Here is a 13,267-nt window from a genome sequence, read left to right as displayed (position 1 = left end):
AATTTAGAGTCACCAGTTAACCTAACCTGCATGTCTTTGGACTGTGGGGGAAACCGGAGCACCCGGAGGAAACCCACGCGGACACGGGGAGAACATGCAAACTCCGCACAGAAAGGCCCTCGCCGGCCACGGGGCTCGAACCCGGACCTTCTTGCTGTGAGGCGACAGTGCCGCTACTTTTTATCTGAGCCTGCTATTCAATGGCTAATTGAAAATATGCTGTATTTTATTGAAAGGACACTGAAGACAGGCATGTGTGACATTTATCTGTGATCGTACTGCCTACATTCACCGCTTGCATGCCAGAATTTCACTACATGGTGAAATTCCAGGCCTCGAATGATGTCGAATGTTGGTTTGTGTTAATGAGACGAGATGTGGTGTTCACTGAGGAAAGGAAGCCAATGCATTAACTTTTCATGAGCCCAAAAATTCTTCCGGAGCCAGATAGCGCGAGTGTGCGCAGTCTGAAGCAATCCAAGCATTACAGGAAAGCCTGAGAGGTGTCCGTCCCCATATCTTTTCCTTAGTGAGGGAACAAAATTGACCGTAAAACAAAAGAAAGTGAGACAGGAATGCTAGCATGAGGTTCACATGATGTCATTCAGACCTGTGACCTCTGCGAATAATCTCTGAAGTAATACCATCTAGCTGCCTCAGAGAAACGCTTCAAGTCACCAAGATCAGCTGTGTGTACGTGTTTATAAAGCTGGCTCCACTTCCAGCTTTAAGTTTACACACAGCTCTCAATGCAACTTTGCTTACATGGCTCCTGAGACTTAACACACGACTGGACTCTCTCATGCTCCTCTTCTCTCGCTTACTATCTGATTTAATAATTGTGCCATTATCCAGTAATGGTTTTATCTGTCTATAATGAAGAGGATTTACTTCCCTCTCATCTAAACCAAGTGGGGTACCCAGAAAACTGAATCAGAGGTTTCGTTTCTAGGAAGTGTGGGTGTTCACTCTCCCCGTAACCTTCTTTCTTAATTAAAAAAAAAAAGGAGGCGGTGAGTATAAGATGTATCGCCTGAGGAAATCAGTGAGTGAAGTATTTTTGATTCTCTTGGTGGATATTGGACTTTAAAACAACTGCAAAATAATTACCGTCATTTCACTGTGTGGAAAACGAGTTTCAGAGATCGTTTGGCACAATAATTGGCAATCTCTGCTTTAAGCTTCGACTCACTGTAAATGGCAAGATTTCATCTCAACTGATCACTGTAGGGAAACGGAGCAAAATAGGGTTAGTGTCACACTTCCATGGTACACTGGCTGACTTTCACAGAAAAGACAAGATTGGCTTCCGAAGAGCACAGTGAACAAACACTATACACCATAGTGGGTGTATATTAGGGGTGTGCATTGGCACAGCCCTCACGATTCAATTCGATTACGATTCGGAGGGTAACGATTCGATTCAATTCGATTCAATCTGATTCTACGATGCATTGTGATGCGTTAAAATTTTACTGAAAGCAAGGCAAATTTTTCAGTAGTCATGAGGCAATACAAGCAGTCAGATACTGAACAACATTGTATTGGCTGTTGTGTGTATCACTCCTGTTTTAAACAAAATAAAATTGAATGTTATAGAGTTTCAAATATGAAAAAGAAAACAAATTACAGCTTTTTAGTGCTTTGAATGAGACCAGATCTTTTTTTTTTTTTACACACAGGTCTTGTCTACTTTCCCATCAACCTCGTAGAATCCAAAATGTGCCCAGATGTCAGCTTTCCAAGCTTTGGGTGCGTTAATAATAACCTGTCTCTCGCAGTCCTCTTCCTCCGCCTCAGCCATCTTGCTAAGCTAGTGCTCTCTCGACTGGCGTGCAACTACAGACTGCGCATGTCTGTGATGTTGCTCCGGAAATGCCCACGGAAGTTTTTTTTTTTAATACACTGAATCGATCTGGCATGTTGCCGAATCGATGCTGAATCGTCCATGCCCCGCATTGCAATGCATTGCCGAATCGATTATTGTTGACACCACTAGTGTATATTCGGTTATTCAACAATTCCAGGACGTCATACACACCTTCAGGTGTGTTACAGTAATAGACAATCATATTATTAGATCATTCGCACCATCCTTGACTTGCAAGTGATATCAAAGCAAAGTAGAAACCTGGATGTCGGCCATGTTGGTGGATATACAGTACAAATGCGCGGTCAAGCGACATTCCATACAAAACAGTCAAGTGTGCGCAACTCTTTCTTTTTCCACTGCTTTAAGTGTTCTTTTAGCTCTGCCATATCTTTGTGCTGTATATGGTTGTGGTCACAACAGTACTCGTGACCCTGGCACGTTCCGATTTTTTCGACTTCCGTCTGTGATTCAGAAAGAGGGCGAGGAAACTCTGAGCCTCAGTACGGAGAGGAGGTGAGCACGGCTGAACAACATTGGCAGGGCCGATCTAACAGAAGCTAAAACCAAAACAGCTCGTGTTTGCAGTCATCATTTTATCTCAGGTGAGATTCTAAAGCTCTCTCGATAATATCATGGAAGAATTTTATTTCGTGTTGCTAGAATCTTGCTATAAAATGAGCGCTCTCTTGTCGCGGTTCACTCAGTCGTTGTTATAATTTTAACACGTGTATTACCATTTCGCTTCTAGGAGCGCCAGCAAAACTGTACCTGAAATAAATTGAAATGTGATTTGTGAGCCATAAAGCTAGAGACGTGTCAAAATTTCACACTTCGTCTGTTTACACACAGAAGTAAACTAAATGCAAAAGAAGCCCTAACTTAACCTTGCAAGTACAACTTGCTTTGTCGTCGTTGACTGGTTTAATTAATAAGGTATTTACGCATCTGGCGGCACGGTGGTGTAGTGGTTAGCACTGTCGCCTCACAGCAAGAAGGTCCGGGTTCGAGCCCCGTGGCCGGCGAGGGCCTTTCTGTGCGGAGTTTGCATGTTCTCCCCGTGTCCGCGTGGGTTTCCTCCGGGTGCTCCGGTTTCCCCCACAGTCCAAAGACATGCAGGTTAGGTTAACTGGTGACTCTAAATTGACCGTAGGTGTGAATGTGAGTGTGAATGGTTGTCTGTGTCTATGTGTCAGCCCTGTGATGACCTGGAGACTTGTCCAGGGTGTACCCCGCCTTTCGCCCGTAGTCAGCTGGGATAGGCTCCAGCTTGCCTGCGACCCTGTAGAACAGGATAAAGCGGCTAGAGATAATGAGATGAGATTTACGCATCCAAAGACAAAGTAGTTATCGGCTTCCATGGACTTAGAAGCCTTCAACTGAGATTTGTCAAATCACGAAGTCTGCTAAACCAGATAGAACACGATATCTGGGTACACGGTCAATAGAAGCATCTTATTCTCAGAAAAATCCTAATTTTTTTAAATAGCATGGGTCAAAATCACATATCTATCTTCTCTTTGTATCGAATCTTCACTCAACCGTTCAAATCGTGGTAATACTGAGAAAATTCAGCGTTGTTTACAGACATGCTTTCAGTGGCTGCCATCCTCGTTGCTTTGTAGATCCACCATCATGGTGGACACTCATGACGTAGCACATTTTGATTACGTGGTTGCAAGTCATCTATTAAGAAAAACAATAAGTCTCAGGCCAGTAGAAGGCTTCAGCCTGATGATGCTATTAGGAATCTCCAGTGAATCCTATTTATTGGGATGAACATCAAGTTTCCATAGCCAGGGCATTTTGAAATGGATATTCCAACACAGTTTCCCAATAACGTGACATTTTGCAGTGAAACAGCATGCTTGGGTGGGCAGGACTTGACATTTTCCTATCGGGATGTGATTGGCTTGTGAAAAGTGGGCATTCCAAAACAAGCCAACTGTGGAGGACCACTTCACTCAACACCACCAGCACTTGAGGAGACACAGATGGCCAAAATCCCACGAATGCAAGAGGTATATAACTGGGAAGGACCGGGGGGAGTGAGGTCATATTTATTTGAGCCTGTATGTCCAGTCAGTAAAGGAGATGGTGACTATAATGCCGAGGCCTACGTTTGTGCTCACCCTCATGAGCGTCTTGAGCAGCTCCACTTGGAGGGAAGGGTGAAACATGACACAGAATAATTGGTTATTCTATTTGTTTTGTCCCATTGGCAATTCTACCATTGCATAAATATTACAGACAAAGAACAAGTGATTAGTACAGATGAATATCAGGTTGAATAGCCAGTTCTAACCAAAGAGTTTGATTATGAGCCACAACAGCACATTTCTGGAGTTAATAACAATCTTGTCTCAGGTGTTTCAATAAACAAGTTTATAATCAGGAAGGACAGTTAAATATTACCCAACCTTCTCACATTCTGTCACAGCGGAGTGAAACTCCATATGCAAGAGAATATGATAAATGGTTCGACCTGATTTGGATGGCTTTTGTGAACGTACGATGTCCGTCCGTATGAATGACGTACAGTTTAACAGTTTTAACAGTTTATTTATTCAGTGCAGAAAATAAAAATCTCAATGCACGTACATAACACAAGGAATGAAGTAAAAATGATAAAATAACAAATATAATAAAATTAAAAACATATGTATATATGTATAAATATACAATTTAAAATGCTTGTTTAAAATAGTATGATTTAAGATGTTTCTTAAAAGAGTCCAGATCATAGAACTTAATGTCAATGGGGAGGGAGTTCCATACTTGCAGAGCTGCATAAGTAAAGGCTCGGGTCCCAACCTGAGTCCTACACCTAGGGACCTTGAGGTTGCCCTGGCTACTGGATCTTAGTGTTCGTTGTGGAGTGTAGATCTCAATAAGGTCTTTAAGGTAATTCGGTGCCAGCCCATTCAAACACTTGTATGTCAATAATGCGATCTTAAATAAGATACGATACGAAACTGGCAGCCGATGGAGATCCTTCAAAAGTGGTGTCACATGATCTTACCTCTGGGCACCACACACAACTCTGGCTGCACAATTCTGCAGCTTTTGTAGTTTGTTGATCACACACTTTGGGGCCCCATACAACAGGGCATTGCAGTAATCTATGTTAGAAGTCACCAACGCATGGACAATTTTCTCTGTGGCTGGTTTGTCCAAATATTTCCGTATTTGCCTGATTTGCTTAAGCTGATAATGACCTTTCTGACATATATAGTTCACATGATGAGTCATTTTGAGCTGCTGGTCAAAGACCACACCGAGGTTTTTTAGTGACTGCACAGGCTTGATGTAAGAGTTTCCAACTTCAAGGTCTTGAATTGTCACTTTCGCAAGCTGTTGTGGAGTTCCAAGTATCATGAACTCAGTTTTCATGTCGTTTATCTTCAACCGATGGGATAACATCCATGCCCTGACCTCGGAGATACAGGCACGAAGGTTGTCAACAGCACCGGTCTCAGATAAGTGGTCTCCAGGCTTGTATGACAGATACAGCTGATGGTCATCTGCATATCCACTGACTTGGACCACAGGCAGGTGCTTTTCGATGATGTCGTACAAGGAGCACAGGTATCCCAGGAAAACCACCGGACCAGCACAGCTTCCCTGGGGGACGCCATACTTCAGCTTATGATGGTCAGAGATCACATTGTTAATGATGACACGCTGGTCCCTATCTTGTAAGTAGGACTGGAACCAGGAAAGTATGTTTCCTGAGATATGAAACTGGCTCCGAAATATGCTGGTGAGTATGTCCAAGCTAACCGTGTCAAAGGCGGCCGACAGGTCCAATAGGACCAGTAGTGTCACCTTCTGAGAGTCCATATTGTTGACAATATCAGAGTGAATTTTTACCAACAATGTCTCCATACTATGGTACTCCTTGTATGCAGAGTTCATGCTGGAGAATCTGTCGATTTGCTTCAGGTGAGCTACATACTGCGTGAGGCCAGCCTTCTCAACTAGCTTGGACATGAATGACAAATTACTCACTGGTCTAAAATTATTGAATATAAGCTCAAGTCCCATCTTCTTAAGCAGTGGTATGATGAGTACAATCTTCCAGTTGCTGGGGAAGACATCTTCATGCAAAGAAGTGTTCACAATATCAGTGATTGGCTGGAATAGCACATCAATACACTGCTTCAGGAGGGCTGTGGGTATTGGATCCAGCCGTGATGACTTGGTTTTGGACTTGTTGATGAGTTTCCTAACATCATCAGTGGACAACATGTTAAAGTCAGTAAATTGGTAATCTCTAGGAGCACAGCTACCATAGTTACACATGTTAGGAATATTCTCTGAGTGAATAATATCCTCGATATCACTCATTATCTTATCAATTTTGTCAATGAAGAAACTAGAGAAATCTTCACACAGTTGCTGATCGCTGTTACATTCAGGGTACAGAGAAACTGCAGCACCCTCTGTAAGGTTCTTAATCAACTTAAACAGCTTCTGTTGGTCACTACCACATTTCTGAACCTCGTTGCTGTAGTATATAGTCTTTACTTCATTACACCTCCTGAGGTACTCAGATCTAGCTTGCTTAAATTTCAGATGGTCATCAACTGTCTGTGATTTCAACCAAGCTCTCTCTAACTTTCGTTTCTCTCTCTTCATAGATCTAAGTTCTGTGTTGTACCACGGTGAGGTGTACTTGATCCTGATAGTCTTAGAGATCAAGGGAGCATGTACATCCAGTAAACTTCTCAAGGACTTGTCATACAACTCTGCTTTCTCTGTAGCAGACATGTCTTTCATGTTACCCAATTCACTCTGTGTAATGTCTCTCTTAAAATGGTCGAGGTCAATGTTCTTAATTCTCCTAAACCGAATGTCTTTGGTCTCACACATTGACTTGCGGATCTTCATACGAGTCTTGACAATCGCATGGTCTGACAAGAAATGCATAGTCTCAGGTGGATCCAGCATGATGTCATCACAGTCTCTGGTAATCAACAAGTCAAGTGTGCGGCCCTTCTCATGTGTTGGTGACTGCACATGATTCCGTAGGTTAAGACACTCCAATAGCTCCAGGAATTTCTTGGTGTCAGTAGCTTCTTTGTCCTCAACATGGATATTGAAATCTCCGCCGATCGGCAGCTTAGGTGGTGATGACAAATTCCATGTAAGTGCTGAATTCATTCAGAAAGTCATTGACTGTGCATCTGTTCACCTCTGAATAGGGTGGCCTATACACTACCACCACGAGTAGTATGTGAGTTCCACAGTTCAGAGTCCACTCACAGTACTCGAATGACTTCCATGGAGATCTAGGTGTCTTCTGTTGTGGTTTCATAGTCTGTTTGCAGAGGAGGCCCACTCCACCTCCAGATCTTTCACATCTGGGCAAATGATGGAGGCAGTATCCGCCAGGGGTCGCCTCAGTCTGCAGCACAGCATCATGATGATCAAACCACGTTTCAGTAACCATACAAATGTCATAATGTTCGTCAACAATGTTGTCATAGAAATCACAGGTTTTGTTCCTCAATGACCGTGCATTTACACACCCAACTGTGAGATAGTCATTAGCTGTTTTCTTCACTTTTCCGAGATTGTTTACATTCACCCCATCGATGTAATCATACTTTCTCACCTTAGGAACACCTGCACGTTTTCCACATTTAGTGACAACATCGGGTCTCAACAAGTCAAGTGATTTCAGGTCTTGATGTACGTTCCAGGACAGTCTAGACTTAACCATGTGTTTATTAATCCTCTTCAAAGTAGTTGCGTCATAACAAATGACGCTGACAGCCATGCTGATGTGATCCGTCAATGCTGTCAAGTTACCGGCGTGAAATACAACGCTCACAACAGTCCATAAATCCACTTCATAACTCTTCTCTAATCCCCATTGAAAGGTAATCCACAAATTACTGGACTCAAAACGCGATGTAGAAAGTTAAAATCACCAATAATCGGAAGCAGATTTTCCATGCAGCCAACACGTGGCGCAGCGCCCTCTAGTTACCCCCCAAGGGAGTAGGTCACTAGTACAGTAGATATAAAAAGTGTACACACCCCGTTAAAATGACAGGTTTTTCTGATGTAAAAAAATGAGACCACAGCAAATAATTTCAAAACTTTTCCCACCTTTAATGTGACCTATCACCTGGACAATTCAATTGAAAAACAAACAAATTTGTTAGGGGGAAAACATAAAATAAATAAATAAATGAAACAAACAACAACAAAAAACGTACAATAAGCTGGTTGCATAAGTGTGCACACCCTTAAACTAATACTTTGTTGAAGCACCTTTTGATGTAATTACAGCATTCAGTCTTTTTGGGTCAGTCTGTCAGCCTGCCACATCTAGACTTGGCAATATTTACCCACTCTTCCTTGCAAAAGCGCTCCAAATCTGTCAGATTGCGAGGGCATCTCTTGTGCACAGCCCTCTTCAGGTCACCCCACAGATTTCAATTGGATTTAGGTCTGGGCTCTGGCTGGGCCATTCCATAACTTTAATTTTCTTTTGATGAAGCCATTCTTTTGTTGATTTCGATGTATGCTTGGGGTCATTGTCGTGCTGAAAGATGAAATTCCTCTTCATCTTCAGCTTTCTAGCAGGCACCTGAAGGTTTTGGGCCAAAAGTGACTGGTATTGAGAACTGTTCATAATTCCCTCCACCTTGACTAAAGCCCCTGTTCCAGCTGAAGAAAAATGACCCCAAAACATGATGCTGCCACCACCATGCTTCACCGTGGGGATGGTGTTCTTTTGGTGATGTGCAGTGTTGTTTTTGCGCCAAACATACCTTTTGGAATTGTGGCCAAAAAGTTCAACCTTGGTTTCATCAGACCATAACACATTTTCCCACATGCTTTTGGGAGAACTGATGTATTTTTTTTGCAAACTTTAGCTGGGCCTGGATGTTTTTCTTTGACCCTACCTCATAGTCCAGACATATGGAGAATATGGGAGATTGTTGCCACATGTAGTACACAACCAGTACTTGCCAGAAATTCCTACAGCTCCTTCAGTGTTGCTGTAGGCCTCTTGGCACCCTTCCTGACCAGTTTTCGTCTTGTCTTCATCAATTTTGGAGGGACGTCCAGTTCTCGGTAATGTCACTGTTGTCCCATATTTTCCCCACTTCTTGATGACTGTCTTCACTGTGCTCCATGGTATATCTAATGGCGTGGAAATTTTTTCGTACCCTTCTCCTGACTGATACCTTTCAACAATGAGATCCCTTTGATGCTTTGTAAGCTCTCTGTGAACCCTGGCTTTTGCTGGAGGATGCAACTGAGTAAATGTCTGAACTTTTATTTGGGGTTAATCAGAGTCATTTTAATTGATGGCAGGCGTGAACCCAAAAAGACTGAATGCTGTAATTAAATCAAAAGGTGCTTCAACAAAGTATTAGTTTAAGGGTGTGCACACTTATGCAACCAGCTTATTGTACATTTTTTATGTTTTTCCCCTAACAGATTTGTTTGTTTTTGAATTGAATTGCACAGGTTATAGGTCACATTAAAGGGGGGAAATTTTTGAAATTATTTATCGTGGGGTCGTGGTTTTCAGAAAAACCTATCCTTTTAACAGGGTGTGTACACTTTTTATATCCACTGTATGTGTACCAACACAGGGAACCCAATTGTCAGTGCAAGAGAACGCATCTCAAACAGTTGACCACCAGACAACAAAATTTGTATCTTCTATATAATAAGTGGCAAAGTTTGTTTGTTTGTCTTGAGCCAACGTCGCCATTTCTCGACAGATTTTCACCAAATTTGGCAAGTAGGTCAGGGGATGACCTGGAATTTTGCAGATATAAGCAAATAATTCATGTACGGGCCCCAGGGAGGTCCCTGGGGGGGCACAACATCCACCCAACCCCCTCCCTCAATGCCTTTCATGTTACATTTATCAACACAAACTCTCAACAGATCTTCACTAAACTTGGCACCTAGGTACAGGAGATTGCCACAATTTGGCAGAACTCAAATTCAATATTTGGGCGCCAGGGGGTCCCCGGTGTGCCCCTGGGTGGTGGATGTTTGGATTTTTGTTTGCTGTGGGTTAACATCATTTCTCGATGGATCTTCAACAAATTTGACATGGAAGTCTGGGGGTAACCCAGAATTTTGCAAAATCCGTGCAATGCCAGGTAGTTATTTACATAAGATACAGGAGTTTTTAAATCCAGCACTGATTTTTTAATTTACTTTTAAAAAATTAACATGGGATTATTTACTAACACGTTTTATGGGAAATATTTGCTACAGTTTCAGTTTTTCCCCCCTCACACATTGATCCATCCTGATGCCCTATGTCTGGCTGGAGTCTCATCACATCGCTCCTGTAGAGGACGGCCCCATATGGACAGTCGAAAGTCGCACTTGAAAGATGCTCTGGATGCTTACAGTAATACATTTATGTCTGAGGACTACAGTTGACTTGCTAACTTTAGCACTGCGGTTGTCATGAACAGTTTTGCACTCAAGTTTCCATCAATGAACAGTTTATAACTTCAACAAAACAGACTTCATGTTAAAACTATAATGAATTTCCTGGTTACACAGTTATACTTTGTGACTCTATAGGACACAGTTACAGAAGCGAGTTATTTATAATCACGCTATCTGTCATCACCCAGATGAGGATGGGTTCCCTTTTGAGTCTGGTTCCTCTTGAGGTTTCTTCCTCATGTGGTCTGAGGGAATTTTTCCTTGCCACCGCCGCCACAGGCTGCTCATTGGGGATAGATTAGGAATAAAATTAGCTCATGTTTAAAGCCTTTAATTTTCTGTAAAGCTGCTTTGCGATAACGTCTATTGTTAAAAGCGCTATACAACTACATTTGACAAATTTCCAAGCTAATATGCTGGTGGAAAAAAAAAAAAATAAGACTCGAGACCCTGTGGATTCCCCAGGTGAATAACAAAATTAGTTTTGAGCGGTTTTGCTACTTTGTATTTTCGTACTTATAAGCTTGGTACTAATGCTTCTAGTATCTTTCTTACAATCACAATGATACAACAGAATAAAAGTCCATAACCATTTTGGAATTGCTTGAGAAAAAAAGTCACAGCAAAATAGTTAGTCATGACTTTTAAATCCTTTGCAATGCGAGAATTCTCAATGCCTGTTAACGAATTACGCTTACTCAAGCTAAACTTTCAAGTCTTGTGGAGAAACTGGATTATTTAAACTTATATTTTTATTCTTCTATTCAGGTTGATTTTGCACCCTTGCAAATATTTTGTTCATACAATCATTGGGAGCTCTGCTTAGAGCAGTGTTTCTCAACCATTGGGCCATCTAGTGGGCTGCAATTTTTTTTCCAAGTTGAAGCTAATTTTTACTCGTAGGAGAGTACAATTGCTGGGTTGCATCCGACATCACATTAAGCTACTGTCATTAAGCTCATTAAGCTATGGTCACACTACAGCTCGCGATTAAGCTATGGTCACACTACAGCTACGGTCACATTACAGCTCGCGATGCTTTGCGATGGGTTATTGATGAAAATGAGGCATTTTGGCGCCGATGCATGGTGATATACACAACACGTGAGCTAAAAGTTGTGGTCACGCAGCACACGTAGACTTGACTGTCACGCCTTTGTGCACTTAAGTCTGGCGCAGCTCGAGCAGCCGCGCTCACTCAGGACCCAGTTGTTATGGGAAACACCCAATACTGATTTGAGCGCAATCAGCACTCACAGATATGGACGCTGTTTTCACAGAGGCTTTGAAGTATTATCACAGTCATATTTGTTTCTAGCCATGTTTATAACGCTGTTTAAATACTCTGCTTTATGATTCTGCCTTCATTTGCATTTTTTTTGTAAATACCATGCCTGCTAATAAACACTCTTCCTGCACTTAGATTCGTCTACCGCCATCTAGCTTGTGTCCTGATCCCCAGATCTTTAACCCAGCCACATATAAAAAGTTGTACTCCTTCATGCTCTTCCAGGTTTCCATCTGTGTGTCCGTGTAGAATGATGTCTGCAGCACCAGGTAGTTTGAGATGTCGGGGAACTCAACGGATGGATGATTTTCCAACTTGTAAGAAAAATCCTTCTTTGTTAGCGTGTAAGGATCTAATCCCATTGAGTGGGTTCTATATCCACTTCTTTTGAGTGTACTTCTTGGTTTGAATAACTTGCTTGTTTACTGTACACAAACATGGCAGTAAGTTCTTGTGTTAATTGACCAGACTCCACTTTTGGATCATTAATCCCTTTTGACTGAGAATGCCCTGCATGCAGGGTTTAGCTTCTGGCACATCCATACAGTTTTAAATACAAAACCTACAATTAAAACCAGTTTGTTTTTATTGCATTTATTTAATTCCTGGGTTCCCATCTATAACAGGGAGTGATGTTTGATGTTGCATCCCATTAATACACTTTACAATAGATTCTTACATTCTAATAGAATAGATGAGCCAAAATAATTGGGGATCTTTTTTAATGGGCCTTGACTCATTACAAATATGAATAGGTGGGCCTTAAAGTAGAAAAGGATGAGAACCCCTGATTTAGTTTAAAAAGAAAAAGAAACATAACGGTCAGCCAGCCAGCTTCCACTGAGCACTGGCTTGCATTTGTACAGAGTTCACGCTAACAGAAGCCACTATTGATGGAACGGACAGAATGTACTGTATTTGGGTATTTAAAGAACAGTGTGTGAAATGGTAATGTTATTGGCATTAATTTTTCATACTACATTTCTGAAGTGTTCTGTGAGAAGCATAATGCTTTAAAAAAATGCTATATTGAAACATGACCTAAACTAATTGCACGCAGTTTTAAAGTACATCTTTAAACGTCATGATATATGACTGATCTTGAGCACATTTCACCATGGAGTTGATACTGAAGTAATTGTATGGATTTGATTATGTTTTAATAGTTTTTAAATGCAACACAGTGTTTATAGTCCAATTTCATATTAAAATTTGTTAGTTTAATGAAAGAAACCATACAATATCCGGGAGACAGACACCGAACATCTTAATATCAGAAAAGGACAACTGTCTCGGCTTTGGTAATACAGAGAGACTCATTTCATCATGTCATCAAGCCAGCAACGTCACGTTCTTTTCTAACTTTGTCTGATCGAAAAGAAGCAGCAGAGAAAAGCTTCGTGCCAAGATGGCGGCATGAGTTTCAGCTGCCAGTGTCTCCATTTCTCTGCTCAACTCACTGCATGCAGCAGTGCTCGCTTTCTCAGGTGACTCTCCTATTATTCGGGGCTAAAAATAATACGTTTAAGGCTTTTTGAAAGTCACAATATAAATAAGGTCCAGAGCCACTGGTTTTCCAGTCCCAGGAGAAGACGGGGAAATAAATCGATCTGTTTTAAATCCGAGACTGAAAGAAGAGCTTCACTAACCGTTTCATTTCCGAT

General features: G+C 41.7%; 1 protein-coding gene and 1 long non-coding RNA gene across 3 annotated transcripts in view; one reads left to right on the top strand and one right to left on the bottom strand.

The window, feature by feature from the left end:
* gnao1a (guanine nucleotide binding protein (G protein), alpha activating activity polypeptide O, a) overlaps positions 1 to 13,267 on the bottom strand; it is a 189,594-nt gene that overhangs the window by 147,322 nt on the left and 29,005 nt on the right. The gene's annotated exons all lie outside the window — the stretch shown is intronic.
* The window catches only part of LOC132888049 (uncharacterized), a 65,068-nt gene continuing 63,632 nt past the window's right edge, over positions 11,832 to 13,267 (top strand). The window contains exon 1 of the long non-coding RNA XR_009654894.1: positions 11,832 to 11,920. This is a non-coding gene — a long non-coding RNA (uncharacterized LOC132888049). The remainder of the gene's footprint in view (positions 11,921 to 13,267) is intronic.

Source organism: Neoarius graeffei, chromosome 6 (assembly GCF_027579695.1).
Source record: "Neoarius graeffei isolate fNeoGra1 chromosome 6, fNeoGra1.pri, whole genome shotgun sequence".
In the NCBI taxonomy this organism is placed as follows: Eukaryota; Metazoa; Chordata; class Actinopteri; order Siluriformes; family Ariidae; genus Neoarius; species Neoarius graeffei.
The sequence above is the reverse complement of the archived record's forward strand: the minus strand, read 5'-3'. Positions and strand labels throughout refer to the sequence as shown.